The 23806-nt window shown below is 42.6% G+C and overlaps 1 long non-coding RNA gene across 1 annotated transcript; it reads left to right on the top strand.

The window, feature by feature from the left end:
* The first annotated feature begins 18910 nt into the window (after positions 1-18910).
* LOC139063512 (uncharacterized) lies at positions 18911-19999 on the top strand. The gene is made up of 2 exons (XR_011516873.1): positions 18911-19855; positions 19922-19999. It is a non-coding gene; the product is annotated as an uncharacterized lncRNA (long non-coding RNA).
* The last annotated feature ends 3807 nt before the right edge of the window (positions 20000-23806 follow it).

The raw sequence follows: 23806 nt of genomic DNA, 5'->3' as shown, positions 1-23806 counted from the left end.
TTTGAGATGTGAGGAGGGACTTTTTGTAGGATATGACAGAAACAGCCCTGCCTACCTGGTTTACTATCCACAAACAGGACAGGTGCAAAAGCACAGGTTAGTAAGATTCAGTACAAGAACAAGGCAGGAAACACAAACAAACATGGTGCCAGAAGATGAAGATGAGTTAGACATATACCCCCAAACCAGAAAAGGAGTGGCTGAGACTGCAGAAATGGAATTAAAACAGGAGCCAGTCACCAAATCAGAGGACAGCAGTCAGATTGGCCCTAGCCTTGATACAGAGCAAGCTGCAGCCTGTTACCCCACCAGGATAAGAAAAAGACCAAGCTATCTGCAGGATTATGTGACAGAGGAAGAATCTGATGATCAAGCTTCAATAAACATTGATTACTGTTACAGACCTCTATGTAGGGATGGGTACCGAATACAGTACTTTTTAAGGTACCGACCGAAATCCATAGTACCGACCGAGCACCGATTCACGTCATTTCAAACGGTGCCTCGTTTCGGTACCCGTCCATCATAACGAGAACTTGCCAAGACAGCTGCGCATGCGCAAGAGCGTTAAGTCGTCGCTTGCTGTGAACCAGTTGTAAACAGAGCAGCATGGTAGAGAGAACGCACGCTAACGTTTGGGTCCACTTCACTAAATGTGATGGGTAACTGGATGATGAAACCAGCGACAACTATCTAAGTGAGACATCCTCATCTTAATCTGCTCCGGTAGGTAAATATAATTAGCTTGATTTGTTAGCTTCCGTTTCGCTAATGGTGCGTTTGCTTTCTCCTCGGAACTCCGAATTTCCGACTAGAACAACATGAACGCGCTCTAAAGTTTGGCTTCACTTTACTAAATGTGACGGGTGAAGACGAAACCAGTGACGATCTAAGTGTGAGGCATCGTTTTAATCTGCTCCAGCAGCTAAATAAACTGTTTAAGATATCGTTAGCTTGATATTTTAGCTTCCATTGCTACCATTGTTATCAGCTAACGGTGCGTTCGCTTTCTCCTCGGAAATTCTAGCTTCCCAGTAGGAAAAATCAAATTAAAAACGATGGCAAAAGGAATGAAGATACACAGTAAATTTAGTTCACAGTAAAGATGTTTGCTTCATTTTAATTATCAGCTTAAAAAACTACAAGGGCAAAATACAAACAGTTGTATGTTATTTATAGTGATATTTTTCAAATATTGTTATATATTGAGAAAAATATATATTTATTATAAACACTCAAAAGTATCGAAAATTGGTACCGTTAAGTACCGGTATCGATTCGTAGGTACCAGTAATTAGTACCGGATCGATTCAAATGTCAAAGGTACCCATCCCTACTTCTATGTAATGTACCTTTAACATATGAGGAAGCTGTACACTCACAAAACGCTCAGGAATGGAAAGATGCAATGGAGGAAGAGATGTCATCCTTAAGAGAAAATGACACATTCACTCTAACGATCCTGCCTGAGGGCAAGAAAACAGTGGGAGGTAAATGGGTGTATGCATTAAAGAGGGATACATAGGGAAAAGAGAAATTCAAGGCAAGATACGTAGCTAAAGGATTAACTCAAAAGAAGGGCATAGACTATGAGGAAACATTCACACCAACTGCAAACCTAACAAGCATACGAGTGTTAATGCAAAAAGCAGCCCAAGAAAACCTGATTCTACATCAAATGGATGTGAAAAGTGCTTATTTACATGCACCGATAGATCAAGAGATATACCTAGAACAACCCAAAGGTTATGAAGAAAGGTCAGAAAGGGACAACATGGTGTTAAAATTAAACAAGTCAATATATGGTCTCAAACAAGCTGGTCGAAACTGGAACCACACATTGCATGTTTTTTTATGTAACAATAACTTCGTCCAGAATCCTGTAGACAGTTGCGTGCAGTGTTAATTTTGTTGACAAACTATTTTCGTCTTTTTTCGTCACGAAAATATATTTACAAAAATGAAACAAAATTTCAAAATAAAAGCTTGGAAAAAGACGAAGACGATAATTAAATTGATTGAAACTTTTAGTCAACGAATGAAAGACGAGACGAAAATCCACGATGACGCTCTTCTACATGGCGCTCTATGGTGCGGTGCGACTATTGTGTTGTTGTGAGACGTGTACGTAGTAGAAGACAAGGGGCGTGGCGTGCCGTGAACATGCGGGACGTGAGTGAAGACAGACCCCGAATAGTATAAAGGGACAGGTATGCGCGGCGGTATGCTAAACATAGCTCACTGAATATATTGACGGCATAAGAAGAAGGAGTAGAGGAAAATGTTAACTGCTGGGCGAAAAAGAAGACAAGATGTGTGGAGTCATTTTTCTTATGATAACATTGCTACCAAAACTACATGCCGAGAGTGTGGACTGTCGTTCCGAGGAAAGAACACAACGAATCTGAAGAGGCATCTACAGAATGGCCACTTCGCCATTTCCTCTGAGGTAAATCCACTTAAATGTACACGTGACGACCCAAAAATTAATATACAGGCAAATAAAACTGTATCAACTCTGTCATGTTGGGATAAAAATATGGGAAGTACCGTATTTTCACGACTATAATGTGTGTTATTAGGGAAATAGCGGGCGAGCAGTGTTGATGCATGATTGTGCATGCGCCGTGAGCGGTTCTGGTACTTTTTGGGTCGCAACCGCTCGCTGCACGTGCGCTCTAAACCAGGACTAGACCAGTAAAGTGAAGCATGCTTTTGGTTGTTTATAATTTTCACAATGTCTGGTTTGCACTGATATGATCCGAGTCCCGAGCCCGCACAGATGTTGGTTTGTTATATATATATATATATATATACAGTTGTGGTCAGAAGTTTACATACACTTGTAAAAAATATAATATAATGGCTCTACTGAGTGTCCCGTTATTTCTAAAACTCTGATTTTTCTCTGATAGAGTGATTGGAACAGATACTTCTTTGTCACAAAAAACATTCATGAAGTTCAGTTCTTTAATGTCTTTATTATGGGTTAACAGAGAAAAGTGATCACATTTGCTGGGTCACAAATATACATACAGCAGTGCTAATATTTGGTTACATGTCCCTTAGCCATTTTCATTTCAATTAGGCGCTTTTGGTAGCCATCCAAAAGCTTCTGGTTGAATCTTTGACCACTCCTCTTGACAGAATTGGTGAAGTTCAGTTAAATTTGATGGCTTTCTGACATGGACTTGTTTCTTCAGCACTGTCCACATGTTTTCAATGGGGTTTAAGTCAGGACTTTGGGAAGGCCATTCTAAAACCCTTATTCTAGCCTGATTTAGCCATTCCTTTACCACTTTTGATGTGTGTTTGGGGTCATTGTCCTGTTGGAACAACCAACTGCGCCCAAGACCCAACCTTCGTGCTGATGATTTTAGGTTATGTTGAAGAATGTGAAGGTAATTTTCCTTCTTCATTATCCCATTTACTCTCTGTAAAGCACCAGTTCCATTGGCAGCAAAACAGCCCCACAGCATAATATTCCCACCACCATGCTTGACTGTAGGCATGGTGTTCTTGGGGTTAAAGGCCTCACCTTTTCTCCCCCAAACATATTGCTGGGCATTGTGGCCAAAAAGCTCGATTTTTGTTTTGTCTGACCACAGAACTTTCCTCCAGAAGGTCTTATCTTTGCCCATGTGATCAGCAGCAAACTTCAGTCGAGCCTTAAGGTGCCGCTTTTGGAGCAAGGGCTTCCTTCTTGCACGGCAGCCTCTCGGTCCATGGAGATGCAAAACACGTTTGACTGTGGACAATGACACCTGTGTTCCAGCAGCTTCTAACTCTTGGCAGATCTGCTTTTTGGTGATTCTTGGTTCACTCTTTACCCTCCTGACCAATTTCCTCTCAGCAGCAGGTGATAGCTTATATTTCTTCCTGATCTTGGCAGTGATGAAACAGTGCCATGCACCTTATACTTACAAACAATTGTTTGCACTGTTGCTCTTGGGACCTGCAGCTGCTTTGAAATGGCCCCAAGTGACTTTTCTGACTTGTTCAAGTCAATAATTCGCTTTTTCAGATCCATGCTGAGCTCCTTTGACTTTCCCATTGTAGCGTTTGTGGGCGTTTGTATCCAATGAGCCCTATTTACCTGGCCTAAGAGAAGTCACCAGCTGTAGTCACTCATAATCCCTCACAAGAAGTTAAGAGGCCATGCTATGAAGCTCAGTTCACTGACACGTTTCTAAGTCACCAAAATTGCTAGTTCATGTTGCTGTATGTATATTTGTGACCCAGCAAATGTGATTACTTTTCTCTGTTAACCAATAATAAAGACATTAAAGAACCAAACTTCATGAATGTTTTTTGTGACAAAGAAGTATCTGTTCCAATCACTCTATCAGAGAAAAATCAGAATTTTAGAAATAACGGGACACTCAGTAGAGCCATTATATTATATTTTTTACAAGTGTATGTAAACTTCTGACCACAACTGTATATATATATATATATATATATATATATATATATATATATATATATTAGGGCTGTAGCGAAGCCTCGACGAAGTCGACGGCTCGATTCTAAAAATTTGTCGACGTCAGATCCGGAAGTCGACGCACCGCGCCCACTTGTTGCATCCCCAGGAGTTTGTAAATAGAGGAGGAATCTGCCTGTTTTTCCTCTAGTTCGCCCTCTTCTCCGCCTTCACTAACATATCCACCAAATACCGAAGACCCGGAACAACGTCCGTCCACTACTAGATTATTTTCCTGTTTTGCCCCTTCATCTCCCGGCAACGGACAACAACTTCCGGGGTCAGATGCGCTGCTTCGTGTCTATCGCAGATGTAGAAAATCACCGGGAGCGCTTCTCCCTTCATTAAGGACCTTCTTTCAGACATGAGGAGAGCTGTTTTGGTGGTAGCAGTCTCTCCTCCGTGCTGGTCTGTTTGCTGCTGGGTGTTTTTGGTTTATTTAAACTTGGTAACTTGAACTTAACGTTGGTAAAGCTACTGTTAGCATCTTCGCTAACAGCTTCTTGCGTTGGGATAAGCTGTTACGTTTTGGTTTAGAGTTCATCTTTTTTTGTGGTGTAGATCTCCCTTTTATTACATTTAGAGTGTTGTGGGTTTTCGGTTTAGTGTAAAATATCACCTGAGTTTGGTTTAACCCGTAAGACCACTCGCCTCACGCACATAAGTGATCAAAACAAAGCAGCATGGAGACACTCCATCTTCTACCACCTCTCAGGCAGCAGCCTGCACTCCCAAGTTCTACACGTCACCAGAACATAACCAACCGCAACACAATAAAAGCAGTGTTATACAAAATGGAAGGCCTGTAGTGTTTATTCTCTTACAGTAAGAATTTATCAATTTTTTTGAGGAATTTATTTGAGATTTTCTGGTTTTTGTTAATTGTGCAATAGAAAAATAATCATTAGATTAATTTTCTAAATAGTCATTAGAATAGTCGACTATTCGATAAAATAATCGTCAGAATAATCGTTTTAAAAATAATCGTTTACCCCCAGCCCTAATATATATATATATAATGTATGAAATCTCAAAAAGCAACAGGTAAATCATTGTTAGAAAGTCAATGTTTTAATTGTGTATTTTTATTTTGTTGCAGTTGCAGAAAACCATTGCTGATGGTGGCCAACCAGCTACCAAAAAGGCAAAAATGTCCAACCAGAACATTGAGGACACATTTACAAGTACTACAAAGTACAAGAGTGATGCCAAAGAACAACAAATTAAAGAAGAGGCTATCACTACATGGATTGGATGTACAGGACTGCCGGTCACAACAGTAGAAGATGAGGATTTTATTCTGATGATGGAAAGTTTGGATAAGAAGTTTACTGTGCCAAAGAAAACCAAGATAAGTAATCTAATAGAAAAACAGTATGAAAACAAAAAAGCTACATTTAAGAAAAGACTGTCTAGTGCCAGAAAAGTATGTATTGGGACTGATCTGTGGACTAAAAAGGGACTGACAGCATCATTCCTTGGCATAAGTTGATGCTTTTTCTGTGTTGAACAACAAAAACCAGAACACTCACTGCTAGCTCTTGAACAACTTGACCATCCACACACTGCCCAGTCCATTAGAGCTTGTGTGTAAAAGTGCATGCAAGAATGGGGGATCCTAAATGAGAAAGTTCTCACCGTAATAACAGACAATGGTAGCAATATGGTGGCAGCATTCAAACATAGTGCTCCAGAAGATGAAGATTCCAGCTCCGATGATCCAGATGCATCCATCCTAAGTGAAAGTGATTCCAAGGAGACAGAAAACCTGCAGTGTCAAGACCTAGGCATGTACAGGATGCCATGTGTTGTCCATATGCTGCAGCTTGTTGTCCACATGATAAACAAGGAGGGAAGCATCAACAGAGTCTTGAACAAAGTCCGATCAATCGTGAAACTTTTTCGCAAGTCATCAGTCGCAACACAGAAGATTTTGGATGAGTGCGGCCTAACTGTTGTGAATGACAGCCCCACACGCTGGTCAAGTACTTATGAAATGGTTGCACGTCTCCTCAAAGTTAAAGAATCTGTGAAGTATCAAAAGAGATGGGATGGGACTGCTTGCTCTCAAGTGAGTGGCAGAAGCTGAAGTCAATGCAAGAACTTTTGCAGCCTTTTGCTGAACACACACAAACGCTTCAGAGTGACACAATGTCTATGTCATTAATAGTCCCTGCTCTCTTTGATTTACTCAGACATCTGGCAGATGTGGAACAAAACACAAGTCGAGATGTTGCTGCTCTAGCACGTAAAATGGAAGGGAATTTGAACCAGCGTTTTGCCTGGGTACTTGATCCCTCAGATGACAAGTTTTCCCCACTTGTAGCAGCTGCTTGCTTTCTCAATCCTACTGTGTGTCAGACCCTCCTCAATGTGGCTGATGATAACATTCAGGAGCTGCTCAAGCAGGCAGAAGGGTATGTTGTTCGGTGCTCTCAGACACAGGAGAACCACTCTGATCTGGAGGAACTGAATGGACCTGAACCGGCACCACCTGCCACTGCCTCCTCTTCATCATCTGCCTCCTCCTCCTCCTCCAGACAACCAGTCTTTAGGTTTCTCTCCAAATTCAGAACAAAGCCTAAACCAGTCTTCCAAGTGTAGTGTTAGACAGCAGATAAGCCAGTATAAGGAAGAGCTCTCACAGTCCATCACTTGTGAAACGGGAATGGAGTTTTGGCTTGGAAAATGCAACACATTTTATCACAGCCTGAAACCATTAGCATTACATATATTGGCAATTCCAGCTTCTCAATATTTTGCAGAAAGAGTGTTCATTATCACAGGTGACCTCACTAGAGGGAAACGCAACCGAGCAAAGGTCACACTAGCACGAAGTGCTTTTCTCAAAATGAATCGCACCAAATAAATATTCACACTGTTTGGTTGAGCCTGTGTTGTAACAAGTGACTATCTAGACTTAGGGTTAACATGTTTAAATTTGCTGTTCTTGTAAATTCTTGTTGTGCAATTGCTAAAAAGAGCACCATTGTAATTTCCAGTGTGCTTTTTGTTTTTTATTAAACACGTAAGTGTTAAACATGTGAAGTGTTTTTTTTATTATTCAAATATTCTATGTTCTTAGCTGTGTGTGCTATATCTGATCAGTGGTGCTTAAGAGTTTGGACCCTGTGTATTAAATTACACTAGTTTTTCCGTGCTCTATACAAAAGTAGGAAATTACTTCATTAGAAAAAACATATGCATTTTGTTGACTAAAATTGCTTATTTTTATCGACTAAAATTATTTGTAATTTTCATCGACTAAAATGGGACTAAAACTAAAATAAATCTAATGACTAAAATTGGACTAAGACTAAAATTAATTTTTAGCCAAAAGACTGACTAAAATGAAATTAAAATTTCCTGTCAAAATTAACACTGGTTGTTTGTATACCAGACAATCAAAAAATGACAAAATTATACTCATCATATGGGTGGATGATTTGATCATTGCAGCCACAGAGGAGAAAGTACTAAAAGAGATCAAAGAAACCTTAACTTCAAGATTCAAAATGAAAGACTTGGGACAACTGACCTATTTTCTAGGCATTGATTTTAAGCTGGATAAAGACTATATTAAGACGTCACAAACAAGATATGTAGAAAGGATTCTAGAAAGGTTTGACATGCAGAACTGCAAGCCTAGATCTACTCCTTGTGAACAGAAGCTAGACTACAGTGGTGATTCTAAAAAGATGGACAATGTGAAGAAATATCGGGAGGCTGTTGGCAGTTTTATTTACTTGGCTAGATGTACCAGACCTGATTTAAGTTTTGTTGTAAGTACAGGGTATCTGCAGGTTTAAGGGAGCCAAATTTAAGACTTTTTAAGACCTTTTTTAAGGCCACTTTGACCAAATTTAAGCTATTTAAGCAGGGCAGCAGTAGCTCAACAGGTTGAGCAGGTTGTCCAGTAATCGGAAGGTTGCAGGTTCGATCCCGGCTCCGGACAGACAATTCTGCTGTTTGTGTCCTTGGGCAAGACACTTAACCCACCTTGCCTGCTGGTGGTGGTCGAAGGGACTGGCCAGGGCAGCTGTGGCTACATCGTAGCTCATCACCATCAGTGTGTGAATGCATGTGTGTGAATGGATCAGTGATACACTGTAGTGTAAAGCGTTTTGGAGTCCTTACTGTGACAGGCGCTATACAAGTGTGGGTCATTTATCATTTTAAAAAATTAAATTTAAGCGATAATTTCCAGCTGTTGCCTGGAACCGGTGCTAACCACGCCGCGATCGTGGGATTAGCCATCCAGTTACCATTACACTTCCACTTCCCCATGGAGTAAGCTCCCACTAGCTTAACCAGCTAAAGTGCTCATCTAAAAATAGCCCCCCTTTCACAACCAACTGACTGCGTACGGTTCCGCTTACGCCAACATCATACACAATAAATGCTGAACACTAACTAGAAATTCACGAAAATTTTATAGAAATAAAAGAATCTTGTTTATTGGGTCTTTGGTAATTTAAGACCTCTGGAAACTGGATTTAAGAATTATTTGTCATTTTTAAGGATTTTTAAGGCCTTAAATTTGGAAAAGCTAATTTAAGACTTTAAGGACCCGCAGATACCCTGTAAGTAAACTGTCACAATATTTTGCAGAACCTACAGAGCAGCAGTGGGTCACAGTCAAACACGTGCTAAGATACCTGAAAAGTACCTCCAGTAAGGGATTGTGCTACAGGAAAAGCGAGGATGTGAAACTCGGAATACATGCATATAGTGATGCAGACTGGGCTACTGATGTAAATGATCGTTGCAGCACATCAGGTTATTGTGTAAGTCTCTCTAAAAACGGACCAGTAGTCTCACGGAAAACAAGAAAACAACCCACTGTCGCACTATCAACATGTGAGGCTGAATACATAGCACTAGCGGCCACTGTGCAGGAGTTTTGGATCTGATGCATTTTCTAAGGTATCTTGATGGATGTGAATACTCTTGTACACAGGTTTATGAGGATAACCAAGGGACAATTGCAATAGCCAACAACCCCGTACAAAGACAACGATGTAAACACATCGATATACGGTATCATTTTGTAAGATCAACCGTAAGGGATGGATTATTATGTCTGAACTATCGTCCAACCGACCAAATGGTTGCAGATGTCATGACAAAACCTGTTACAACCTGCAAGCTTGTCAAGTTCAACCACTTTATGTTTGGTCCAGATTTTTAATGCTTCTGGGAGACAATGGGACGACAAAACCTCAGAACAAGTGGGAGTGTTAAGTGTTAAGTTCTGATGTTGTGTGTTTATGTGTATATGTGAGGTTTGTTCTTTTTATGGGCATGGAAAAACGGAAGTGACGTGTGTGTGTAACCTTTGACCTGTGACATTAGTAAATAAAAGCGAGCTCCTGGCGAAAGATGGGCGTGTGAGCGGTACCCGGATGTAATGGACTGGCCGTCTGACGCCGAGCTCTAAAACGGTGAATCTTTGGACTTCCGGGTGAGCGCATGGAGTAGCAAGTCGCGCAGTTACTACTCTCCCACCAAATCGCGGAAAATCCCTTTCAATTAACTCGATACCTCAATTTTTCACCACCAACACTGTAGATGAAAGGGAGAAGAACTACGACAGGTATAAGGAAACAGGCGAAAATGTCTAAAACCCAGGAAATGACCGCCTCAGAGAACGAAGCAGCGGCCGCTCCTAGCCAAGCTAGCGGCCTCGACCTACGAGGAACGGAAACCGCGGGTGTGCTGAAGGCATTAGAAGATATGAGAACGGATCTAAAGAGCGATAATTCCAGATTGAAACAAGATTTTATCCAGCTGGGACAAGAACTCAGCGGTAAACTAGATAATATCTCTGCGGAGGTGCAAGGCCTTTCTCGGCGAATGGAGGAAGCGGAAACTCGAGTGACTCAGGTGGAGAGCTGGGCCGAGGAGGCAACGGAGGCACTGTGCAAATGCCTTCAGAAACTGCAGCTCAAAGTGCTCGACTTAGAATCACGATCCAGAAGAAATAACATTCGAGTCTTTGGAGTACCGGAGGGAGAAGAGGGGGAATCTGCATCGAAGTTTATTGAAAGCCTGTTGCGGAAAAAGTTGCAACTACCGGAGACGCTGGACCTTAAAATCCAGCGCGCACACCGAGCCTTGACAAGTAAACCACCGCCAGGAGCCCCGCCAAGAGCCATCATCGCTAACTTTTTAGAGTTCTCCACGAAGGAGACAGTTCTACGAGAGATATGGAAGAAAGGAAGGATACAAGAGGGCACCGCCGTGATTCGCTTTGATCACGACTACGCTCCAGAGGTTGTTAAAAGACGTAAAGAATATCTCGCTATAAAAAAGACACTTAAAGAGAAAGGCATACGCTTTCAAACTCCTTTCACTAACATGAAAATCCACTGGGAGTCAGGGATGCGCACATATTCAAGTCCCCAAGAAGCTTACAAGGAGCTGATGAGACGGGGACTCAAGGTGGATGAATCACCGGGAACGACCGTGGGAGAGGCTGACGCGGGACTCCGCCTCCGGGAGCGATTGGGATGGCAGACGGTGAACGGCGGCGGATCGACAGCGGCTCAGAGGGCGAGGACCAGGCTGCAAGGATTCCAGAGGGAATCACTAAAGTAAGATCGGGCGGAGCTGTTTAATTCGACAAGAGGACTTTTGGACCTGTTTCTCTTTTTCCTGACCACCAGTTGTGGGGGAGTGGTGGCTTTTCACCACACGTTGGACTCGTTGGATGGATACGTCTTTTCGCACGCGCCCCGTCCACAGAGGGCCCTCTCCGGTTGAGAGGATCAACCCTCGGCCCGCCAGCGGGGCTGGAAGGGAGGAACGAACGCTCCCCCTTCGGTTGGAAGCCAGTTCAGTGAGGTTGTTTTTTCTGTTTTTTTCTGTTCATTGTATATTAGTTGGAGACACTGTAAAAATCAAGCTCCTGATCAATAGGTATGTCGGGTAATCTTAAAATTGTTTCTTTGAATGTTAATGGCCTGAGCAGCCCAATAAAAAGGAAAAGGGTCCTAACTAAGTTTAAAAAAGAGGGAACTCGGGTAGCCTTTTTGCAGGAGACCCATATGTCTAAGCAAGAACACGAAAAGCTCAAGGCATTTGGATATCTAAACACATTTTACAGCTCTTGTAAGAATACCAGAAAAAGGGGGGTGGCTATATTGATTTCAAATTCACTAAGCTTTGAATTAATATCTGAAACGGTTGACAAGGAGGGCAGATTCATTATTGTTAAAGGGAGAATTCATAACGTTGTGATTACTCTAGTTAATATCTATGTGCCCCCTGAGAGTGACAAGAATTTTCTGAAAACATTTTTTGACATCATAATGGCCAAAAGTGAGGGAGTTTTAGTCTGCGGAGGGGACTGGAACACTATTTTAAATTTCAGCCAGGACACGACAAGCAGCAAAACACAGAAAACCAACAGGTCCAAGGATCTTAATATCCTAATCAGAGAAATGGATATGTTTGATGTATGGCGGGACTTCCACCTAAAAGAAAGAGATTACACCCATTATTCGTCAACACATAAAGTACATTCAAGGATTGATTTGTTTTTAATGAATGTGATTGATAGGAGCAAAGTAAGGGAATGCACAATTGGAACAGCTGATCTCTCAGACCATAACACTATCTATTTAACTGTTAGACTGTTGACCGAACCCAGAGCTACTGTATGGCACCTCAATGTGGGAATTCTTAATAGCGAATCTATAATAAAGGAGATAAAAAGGGAAATTACAGAATGTGTAATGGATAACAATGATGGAGAGGTAAACGCAATAATGGTATGGGATACAGTTAAAGCAGTCATGAGAGGGAAACTGATCTCAAGAACTGCGCACCTGAAAAAAATAAAGAGAGAAAAATACGACCTACTGGAAAACCAACTTAAAAACCTGGAACTGAAACGACAGCAGAACTTCAATGACACTAAGTTAGCAGAACAAATTAGAGAAACCAAGGATAGAATAAATGAAGTGATACAAGAAGAGCTAGAGAAAAAATTAAGGTTCTTAAAGCAAACATTCTACGAAAAAGGCCCAAAGGCCACTAGGAAACTTTCCAGACGTCTTAGAAACAGCAAGTGAAGCATTCTGTAAATAAAATTAGGGACCCGCTAACAGACAAGCCAATTCATGAAGAAGGTAAAATCCATAAGGTTTTTGAAGAATTCTATAAATCGTTATATACATCCCCAAAACAAGTCAATGGAGATGAAATCAATAGTTATCTGTCTGCCCTAGATTTGCCTACACTAGGATTAAATCAAAACAAAGCGTTGACAGCACCGATTACACGAAAAGAGTTAGATAAAGCAATAGGAAGCCTTAAATCTAATAAAAGCCCGGGCAGCGACGGGTTCCCGAACGAGTGGTTCAAGATCTTTAAGGAGGAGCTAGCTGAGATATTATTAGAATCTTTTAATTGGACACTGAATAAAGCAGAGATACCGCCCTCATGGAGGGAGGCGATAATTACAGCCCTCCCGAAAGAAGGAAGAAATCCAGAATATTGCGAATCTTACCGACCAATTTCTATATTAAATGTAGATTATAAATTATTTACCTCCATAATCTCCAAGAGACTGGAATATTACATGATAGAATTGGTTCATGAGGATCAAACCGGTTTTATTAAAGGTCGCCAGTCCCACGACAGTGTAAGACGAACACTCCACATCATTGATCAGGCAAATAGGCAAAAGCTAAGAATGGTTCTGGTTAGTCTTGATGCAGAGAAAGCTTTTGACCGCGTCAGCTGGAGTTTTCTGTTTAAAGTTTTAGAAGGCCTAGGTTTCAATGATTTGTTTATCAGATGCATACAAGCCCTTTATGACAGACCAACAGCCAGAGTTAAATTAAATGGCCACCTGACTAATACTTTTCAATTGCATAGGGGAACACGCCAGGGATGCTGCCTTAGCCCATCCCTTTTTGCGTTATTTATAGAACCACTAGCGCAAGCAATCAGGCAGAACGCAGCACTGGAAGGCATTACCATAGCGAATACTGAACACAAAATAGGCCTTTTCGCGGATGACATCATTATCTATCTTCGCAATCCTGATACGACCCTCCCCAAGTTGATGAAGACCCTAACAGAGTTTGGAGAATTATCTGGATACCAGCTGAACATCACCAAGACACAAGTCTTAACCTTCAATTACTCTCCCAGCAAAGCCATAAGAAACGATTATAAGATGAACTGGGATTCTAAGAAGCTAAAATATCTGGGGGTGGTCGTATCCCGCGATCTGGCCAACCTGGAGAGGCTTAATTTTGATAAAATGATTAACTCCATACAGGATGATTTGAGATGCTGGGGAAGGCTTCTGCTGGATTTTACAGACAGATTAGATATAGTTAAGATGAATATTCTCCCAAGATTTCTGTTTCTGTTTATGTCCCTGCCTATAAGAATTGCAGACTCCCAATTTTCTGCCTGGGATAGGCTGATCTCGAGATTTATGTGGTCAGGGGCTAGACCGCGAATAAAATTCAAGACCCTTCAATTAGACAAAACACATGGCGGCCTCGCGCTCCCGGACCTGAGGGGATATTATTATGCTTCTCAAATGAGATATATGGTTTGTTGGTGTTCCTCAGAAGTGGAAGCTAGATGGAGGCACATAGAACTAAAGCAGGGGCGTCGCCAACCCCACACACGTCTGGGGGGCAAAATTACTTCAGAGAAAGATGGAGGTGTTATAGTTGAGGACGCTTTAATAATATGGAAGAGGATTAAGGGTAGATACAACTTGACGAGTGTTTCAAAGCTGTTGATTTGGCCGTCTGTGAATCTTAGCTCCCAACCAGGAAAAATTGATCCACTTTTTTTAAGTTGGAGAGACAGAGGACTACTGGCAATATGTCAATGCGTAGAAGGAAACACCTTTAAAACATTTGACAAATTGAGAAAAGAGTACAAACTCGAGCACAGAGACTTATTTAAATACTTTCAAGTCAGACATTTTTATAACACGGAAATAAAGAAGAATATACCTACCGGAGATAATGCCATTATAAAGATTTTCAGAGAGGCCTATAAGTGCCTACCTAGTAAAACTGTATCTAAATTGTATAGAGGACTGCAGGAACAAAGGAGGAACAACACATTGTATATTAAAACAAGATGGGAAAAAGAGTTGGGTGTGGAGATCACAGAGGGGGAATGGGTTTCAATGTGTATGACTCAACAGACATCTACAAATTCTAAAAGATGGAGGACTTTTGGATGGAAGAGCTTAGTAAGATTTTTTATTACGCCCCAGATTATTAGCAAACAACAAGGAACTATGGGGTTGTGCTGGAGAAAGTGCGGACATCAAAAAGCAGATCACTCTCACCTGTTTTGGCTATGCCCAAAGCTACAGCAGATGAGGGACTCTATCTTACAGATCTGTGGAAGGATACTCGGCAGAGACGTCCCTATAGACCCTAAGATTGTGCTGCTGGGACTGGTAACGAATGAAGGGACTGAGGCCCGGGACTTGTACCTCTTTAAAATTTTGGTTCTGGCATATAAGAAGGCCGTTACACGGTCCTGGCTCAAAGAAGATCCACCTAGGATAAAAGACTGGCTGGACATTGTGGAGGATATCCATTTGATGGAAAAGCTGACCTTTTTCTTACGCCTCCGAGGCCATCTATACTATAAATACTGGACAAAATGGATAGTTTACAGGGAAATGGTGGTGTAATTCATTTAGTGAGATAACTTTTTTCTCCCGTTTTCTTTTCCTTTTTGTAGGATGTTACAGTGCCCCCTTGTGTTCGTTGTGTTTTTTGGTTGGTTTTGTATGTTGAGATAAAGGAAAATGTTAAATAAAGATTAAAAAAATAAAGTTAAAAAAAATAAAATAATAAAAAAAAAAGGTGAATCTTTGAGTCTGTGTGAGTTTCATGAGTTAACCTCCATAGCTGCAACACTTACTGTTCAACTTACGTCTTGATTCCGCTGTGTTAAAACGACATCGGCTAACAAGGTGTCTTCCAGAAACTGGCAGTAGGACTGGGAGTTGAGCTTGACTCCATCCTCAACCCGAAAAGCCCCCACAAGCTCATCTTTGACGATACCAGCCCAAACCAGTACTCCACCTCCACCTTGCTGGCATCTGAGTCGGACTGGAGCTCTCTCCCCTTTACCAATCCAGCCACGGGCCCATCCTTCTGGCCCATCAAGACTCACTCTCATTTTATCAGTCCATTAAACCTTAGAAAAATCAGTCTTGAGATATTTCTTGGCCCAGTCTTGACATTTCAGCTTGTGTGTCTTGTTCAGTGGTGGTCGTCTTTCAGCCTTTCTTACCTTGGCCATGTCTCTGAGTAATGCACACCTTATGCTTTTGGGCACTCCAGTGATGTAGCAGCTCTGAAATATGGCCAAACTGGTGGCAAGTGGAATCTTGGCAGCTGCACGCTTGACTTTTCTCACTTCATGGGCAGTTATTTTGCGCCTTGGTTTGTCCACAAGCTTCTTGCGACCCTGTTGACTATTTAGAATGAAACGCTTGATTGTTTGATGATCACGCTTCAGAAGCTTTGCAATTTTAAGACTGCTGCATCCCTCTGCAAGATATCTCACTATTTTTGACTTTTCTGAGCCTGTCAAGTCCTTCTTTTGACCCATTTTGCCAAAGGAAAGGAAGATGCCTAAAAATTATGCACACCTTATATAGGGTGTTGATGTCATTAGACCACACCCCTTCTCATTACAGAAATGCACATCACCTAATATGCTTAATTGGTAGTAGGTTTTCGAGCCTAAACAGCTTGGAGTAAGGCAACAAGCATGAAGAGGATGATGTGGACAAAATACTCATTTGCCTAATAATTCTGCACTCCCTGTATAAAGGATGATGAGAAGGATGGATGTCCACCAGGCAGTTCAGATAGTACGGCTGTTTTTTGAACTGGAAGCAGAGGAAGTGGACGGAGACTCACAGCCGGAGTCTGAGGCAAATAGCAAGGATGTTGATGACGATGTGGCAGATCCACAGGTCTGTCTTCGCTCACGTCCGCACATTCACGCCATGCGTCTTCTACTACGTTCGCGTCTCACAACAACACAATAGGCGCACCGCACAATAGGGCGCGACGTACATTTTGGAGAAAATTTAAGACTTTTAGGTGCGCCTTATGGTCGTAAAAATACGGTATTTGGAAGCACTACCAAAACTTTTCAATTGGCAGATTTCATTTTCTGCTACTACAGGTCCACTAATTAGTTAAATTATTAAAATTTGTTAATTAGTCATTATGTGTCATCAATATATCAGTTAAATCAGTTTCACAGCAGAGTTCTGTGCCCATGGTTGTAAAAAAGTGTAGTATGGCAGCTTACTTTCTCCCTGTGGGACCTGCAACTGATGGTATTTCACAGCACCGGGTGCTGACATCATTTCTGAAACACATAAGAAAAGTAAAAGTCTGTGAAATTATTAGCATTTATTATTGTAACCTTCTAAATGAGTATGTTTGATCTAATGCATCACAGAGTTAGGAACACAAAAGATGGAATACACACTTTCCCATTTTAATATTTCAATAAAATTATTTTAAAGACACCAAATAAAGATGATTATATAAATGCTAACAATTATTTGGCAGCTTAGCATTGTGAACTTGGTCATGTGTTGATTGTTGGTCACAGGAACCTGTAAGCACAACAGGGGAGAAATTATGGCACGTCTCTAAATAAAGTAAAATTTCCTAGTGCAGAGTGGAGACAACCCATAGAAGCACTAATTTGATCTCATTTCAGAGAAAAATAGAACAGGTTAGATGCACCTAATAAATAAAATTACTTACAAACTCAGGAATCTGTTTCTTTGCTTCACTGTTCTGGTGCTGAGAATATCACTTATGCGGATCAAAGGAGATACACAGATGAATGCACCTCTTATTTATTATTTGGAAACTACATTTAACCAACCTGCTTAATACTAGACAAATACACTTTTTTTAAAGTTAATAATAACTAAAAACAAGTGAAATTATCTGCCAGTGCAGTGAGTGAATTTTTCTTACTAAGATTTCTTGAAATAAGAATAATATCTAGACTTAAACAAAGCTAAAAGTAAGTGTTTTACACTTATTCTAGGCAACACACAAGACAATTAAATCTTAAAATAAGCCTTACATGCCTATTTCAGGCAATGAAACATTACAATAGAATCTTAAAATAAGCTGTTACCAGTTGTTCTAAGCAAAAAACTGTGGAAGTTAAATCTGCAAATAGGCATAAAACACTTACTCTAAGGAACAAATAAGGCAAATAATCTAAAAACTAGTAAATTTAATAATTTTTTCCTGCTTTTTACCCTTAAATTTAGCAAATAAATCCTAAAAGTAGAGCTATAAAATTATATTTCTCATTATGGACTAAATATAATAAAACTGAAACGGAGCAAGTGTCAAACTTTGATTTCTCCACTTTAACAATTACACACAGGTATGCAAATGAAAATGTGCCTTGTACAGGTCTGACAATTTCCTTATAACCCTCCCACTGTCTTTATGGGTGAGCACCACCTCACCCCTGCCACATGGACCTCAAGGGATAAACCATCAATCCTGCTCAATGGTCAACTTTCCTGGCGGGGTCACACCCATTAGGACAGTGGGAGGGTTAAACCTGTTTAAACACGTCAACTTTTGTTTCTACTGAGATCAAACTAAATGTAGTGTAGAGAATTACCGAAATATGCAAACATGAACAAAAATGTTGCACTTTTATGAGAGAACTTGATGAAGAGTTCTGCGTTGTCCTCAACATAAAACCAAAACCAATGTTATAATAGAAACAACATGAACAGTATCACAAGCATAAATCAACAGGTTTTTAGTATAACTTTCAAGGTTCATTTGGTCAGAGACATGAGATATTTCAGTAGACATCGGCAGGCCATAGATGATGGTGGATTAAACATGTAAGGATTTCAACATTTATAATCCTAGTCTCTGACCGACTGAACTTGGAATGTTATAGTAAAAGGCACAATAATTAATATAAAATACATTGAATGTAACTAAGTGAAAGAAAAGGGGGGGGGGATCTCTGGTCTGTGCAGCTCTTTAAATTACAGTTCCATCAGTAACTGTACCCCCATAATCTCACTAAATGTACAACTACTTTCCAATAAATGCGTACCATTCAGCCAGGGCTCTTTTGTAATATGATGTAGTGTCACGCTCATGAATAACATCCTGGAGAACTTCTGTCTGAATGACAGACAGTAGGGTTGCCACGCATTTGGGATAAGTCAGATGGAGTGTATAAAAGTATGCCATCACATAAATCATAGCCTCACCAAGTTTTTCTTTGTCAAATGTTGTAACTGGCAAATTCCCAACAGCAATAACACACTTGCATCCATCGAACATCACCACTGGACATGACAAGCTTCGTTTCTGGAGCACTGCATCTGGATCTTCTGTAGGCTGCAAGACAGACATGGCACACATTTTTAGTCATAACCTCAAAAACAGTTAACCTTTTTCTTTGTTGGTTACACACTTTTTGTGTTTTAACTCATGGTTTATCTGTGTCTGGCCATAAGTCCCTAGAAATAGCAGGCAACACTTATCATGGTTTTTTTTGGTCACTTCGAACAGCAGGAGAAACATTGAGGAAAAAAATGGAAGAGCTTGGAAAAAAAGCTACCTAAAGAATAGTCCCGGTGAAAGTGACATGCATGAGTGACTTTTAACTACTGCATGGATGTTTTATTTTAGAGAACAATGCTATAAAAACTTGATTTAGCATTACCCCTCCTTCATTTTGTTGTAGTGAGTCTGTAGTATATCTTTATAAAGCAAATTACACAAAACAAACCTTCAGGACATGTAGAAATGCATCAGAAGCAGTCCCCATTGTCATGGTTTGTGCTGAGTCTAACTGTGTGTTGTGCTGAGTTTTTTCTGTGTGCAGGTGGGTGTGCCTGGAGAGCAGCTGCTGCCTATCTGCTCATCAGTGGTCAGGGGATTTAAGGAGCGTCGGGACAACTCATCAGTGCCGGATGATACTCAACATTGGGTAGAACTCGTGCCAGTACCTTGCCAGTGTTTGAAATTTATTTTATCTCTTGTGTACCTCGCCTTCCTGAACTCATCTGTTCTGTTTTCCTCCGACCTTCTCAGGAGCTTCTTCTCCTCCTCCAACCAAACCTCCACCATCTGAAAATAGACTCACCGGTTTTCAACCCTGCCTGCCAGCCCGTCGCTCGCCCCTGACCGCCTGCTCTCCTACCCCCACCTGCCAACCTGGACAACCCGAACTCTGGTGCTCAGCTCCCAGCCACACCTGACACTCACTCGACCAGCTCAGCCAGCCATGACTTGTCTCCCCCCTCTCTATGCCTTTACTAACAACCAGGAAACCGTAAGCTACTAACTCATATTCCTTACATGGTAAATCTGCAAATACTCACTCCTGTCTCCGCTCTAGAACTCTACCGGAACCACCTGAACTCAGACCATCATCTTCACCTCCCATCGTACATAAAAATAAACCCTTTTTACTTACCTTTGTCTCAGTGTGTGATTCTGCATGTCGTGGGTCAAAAAGCTACAGCCCAACATGACACCCATCTTTTTGGGTGGATGGGCAGGTGAGGGAAAGAGCGTTGGAAGAGCCTTCATCAATGCAAGATGGGCTTCAGCTGTACACAGCAAAAACAAACCTGCATAAACTTACATTTAAAAGGATGAGAACTTTGTATTAAAATTTTTATGCTTACTTTTGTCCATAGTCATCGGTGGATTCATTGCCTTCTTTGACACGCCATAGAATTCCACCCTGGAGCGAAATTCTTCCCATCTTTGTTTGATTTGACTGATAAACTTGTTGTTGTGTGGATCCAAAATTCTGTGCAGCTCACCCAACGCCTACAATATTAAACACAGATAAAAAAATAAAATAACTCAAATAACAGAGAAAATACATTTCTAATTCTAATTTGATTCCAATTATGAACCCTCCCAATAGTGTACATGATGCAGTTCTTTAAAGCATGGATATGCATCCAAGATGTGGGAAGCTCGGTTCTCCTCTTTCTGTCATGGCGGGAGGAAGTCTCTTGACCCACGACATGCAGAATCACCATACGAGAGCAAGAAGGTAAGTAAAAAGGTTTTTATTTTACTAAGTAAGGAGCAATGTGAGAGACGGGAACAGACGAGACGCAGGACTGGCAGCAGGAATCCAGGGGAAGATTCTAAAGAGGGAGACAGAGTGAATATGAGGCGTAAACAAATGGAAATGTTATCTGACAGACTGGTCTTACTGCCTCTTGGTAGTGGTAATTGCACAGAAAGGTTGCTAGGTCCGGGTGAGCTGAGGAGATCCACAGGTAAAGAGATTGTTTTGTCCAGGGGTGTAGGAACAGGAATGGACGTTGGTAGGTAAGCGGCTGAGAGCGGGCGGCCAGGGGATGAAGCAGTGTGTCAGGCAGGCTGAGATCCGGGTCTTGTTCTGGAGCTGGTGAGAGATTGTGAGGAACCTGGAGGAGAGCAGGAAAGGGCATCAAGGGGGTTTTCAGACGACAGGTTAATCAGAGCAAAAATACAAAAGTCAAGGTTGGGTCAGAGGCTAGAGCTACCCAAAATAGTAATCATCCGGCGTGGTGAAGTGTCACACTGCTCCTTAAATCCCCTGGGCCTTGATGGTGAGATCAGCTGCAGCTGGGAGCTCTCAGACACGCCCACCTGTGAAAACAAAACTCAGAAGAGATCAGGGTTACAGGCTGGCAGCTCACCACGGACCATGACAGTACCCCCCCCCCCCTCAACGGACGCCACCCGGCGGCCGAGCAGAGGAGGAGGAGGCGGAGGAGGAGGAAGCCCGAGAGGCCTCGAAGTCCCTGATGAGATCTGGGTCGGTAATGAATGAGCGGGGAACCCAGGAACGATCCTCGGGACCGTAACCCTCCCAGTCCACCAGGTACTGGAAGCCCCGGCCCCGGGGGCGGACATCGAGGAGACGACGGACAGGATACACCAGACCACCACCAATAGGAGGAGGAGGAGCGGGAGCAGGACACAGGGGACTAGAGAGGACAGGTTTAATCAGGGAGACGTGGAACACCGGGTGGACCCTCATGGATGGGGGCAGAGCCAAACGGACAGTGGACGGACTGATGACATCAACGATGGGATATGGACCGATGAACCGAGGAGCCAGTTTCTTGCTGGTGTCTTTTAGGCGGATATCCCTGGTGGAGAGCCAGACCTTCTGCCCAGGAGTATACACAGGAGCGGGTCGCCTGTGTCGATCGGCCAGGCGGCGGTTGCGGTCAGCAGTCCTCTGCAGAGCCGCCGTGGTCTGAGCCCAGGTGCGCCTGGCAGGTCGGATGAACTGGGGAGCGGAAGCAGGAGGATCTTGAGCAGACGGAAACAGAGGGGGCTGGTAACCGAGTACGGTTTCAAACGGAGACAGGCCAGTGGACGTGGAGGTGTGAGCATTATGGGCATACTCCACCCAGGGAAGTTGAGAACTCCAACCAGAGGGATTGGATGAACAGACACACCGTAGCATGGCCTCGAGCTCCTGGTTCATTCTTTCGCATTGTCCATTGGTCTGTGGATGAAATCCAGAGCTCAGGGCGACACGAGCCCCCAGGTGATCAGCAAAGTCCTTCCATACCGGGACAAGAACTGGGGACCACGGTCGGACAATATTTCTGAGGGGATGCCATGGAGACGGAAAACATGTTTAATCAGCAGTTGGGCTGTTACGGCGGAGGATGGGAGTGCTTTGAGAGGGACCAGGTGACAGGATTTAGAAAAACGATCAACAATAGTGAGAATGACTGAAAAACCATTAGAGAGGGGCAAACCAGTGACGAAATCCAAAGCGATGTGGGACCATGGGCGAGTGGGTACAGGAAGTGGGTTGAGGAGTCCGGCTGGAGGTTGGTTACTGGATTTGTTACGGACACAGATGGAACAGGCGTTGATGTATTCTCGACATCCTTGTACATGGATGGCCACCAGAAGGTCCTGCGGATGAGAGCTAGCGTACGACCGACCCCCGGATGAATAGAAAATTTAGCAGTGTGTGCCCAATGGATAAGGTCACCACGGACTCTGGTTGGTACATACATTTTCTAAGGTGGACCGGTACCTGGGTCTGGTTCGATTTGTTGGGCCTCCTGAACCTTTCTGGAGATGTCCCAGGCCACTGCGCCCACAATGCAGGAAGGTGGCAGGATTGGTGCTAGTTCAGGATCCTTGTCGGGAGAGTATAATCGGGATAGAGCGTCAGGCTTGGTGTTTCTGGAACCGGGTCTGTAGGAGATAATGAAACGGAAACGGGAAAAGAAAAGGGACCAGCGGGACTGTCGGGGGTTTAATCTTTTAGCTTCCTTTAAGTATGCCAGGTTCTTATGATCGGTCCAGATGATGATGGGGTGATCTGCTCCCTCCAGCCAGTGTCGCCACTCCTCCAGAGCCAACTTAATGGCCAGCAGTTCTCGATCCCCAACGTCATAGTTCTGCTCCGCAGGTGAGAGGCGTCGGGAGAGTAAAAGGCGCATGGATGGAGACGGTGATCTGAGGGAGAGACCTGAGAGAGAACAGCACCAACACCAGAGTCTGAGGCGTCGACCTCCAGGGTAAACTGGGCGGAGGTGTCGGGACGGGTGAGAATAGGTGCTTGGGTGAATTTGTCTTTTAAGTCCTCAAATGCCTTCTCCGCAATGGGAGACCAGATAAAAGGCTTGTTAATGGAAGTGAGTTGAGTGAGTGGAGCGGCAGTACGACTGTAATCTTTGATGAAACGACGGTAAAAATTAGCAAAACCCAGAAAACGTTGAAGTTGTTTACATGTAGTGGGAGTAGGCCAGGAGAGAACGGATTGAATCTTGTCCGGATCAGTCTTCAACCGCCCGCTCTCGAGCATGAAACCGAGAAACTTTACTGATGGAACAGGGAACTCACACTTCTCTGCTTTCACATATAACCGGTTTTCCAGGAGGCGTTGCAGTATGGCTCTGACGTGCTGACGATGTTCTGCTGGGGATTTGGAAAAGATTAGAATGTCATCAAGGTATACTGTGACGAATTTGTTTAGGTAGTCTCCAAGGACTGTGTTGACCAGGGACTGGAAAATGGCAGGGGCATTTGTGAGGCCAAAAGGCATGACTAGGTACTCGAAGTGACCTAAGGGAGTTTTAAACGCGGTCTTCCATTCATCACCTTCTCTGATTCGAACGAGATGATAGGCATTACGCAGGTCCAGTTTTGTAAATATAGTAGCATCTTGTACTGGTTCGAAGGTAGAGGACAGTAATGGGAGTGGATATTTGTTTTTGACCGTGATTTGATTGAGACC

The sequence above is a fragment of the Nothobranchius furzeri genome, chromosome 16 (assembly GCF_043380555.1).
Source record: "Nothobranchius furzeri strain GRZ-AD chromosome 16, NfurGRZ-RIMD1, whole genome shotgun sequence".
Taxonomy (NCBI): domain Eukaryota; kingdom Metazoa; phylum Chordata; class Actinopteri; order Cyprinodontiformes; family Nothobranchiidae; genus Nothobranchius; species Nothobranchius furzeri.
The sequence above is the reverse complement of the archived record's forward strand: the minus strand, read 5'-3'. Positions and strand labels throughout refer to the sequence as shown.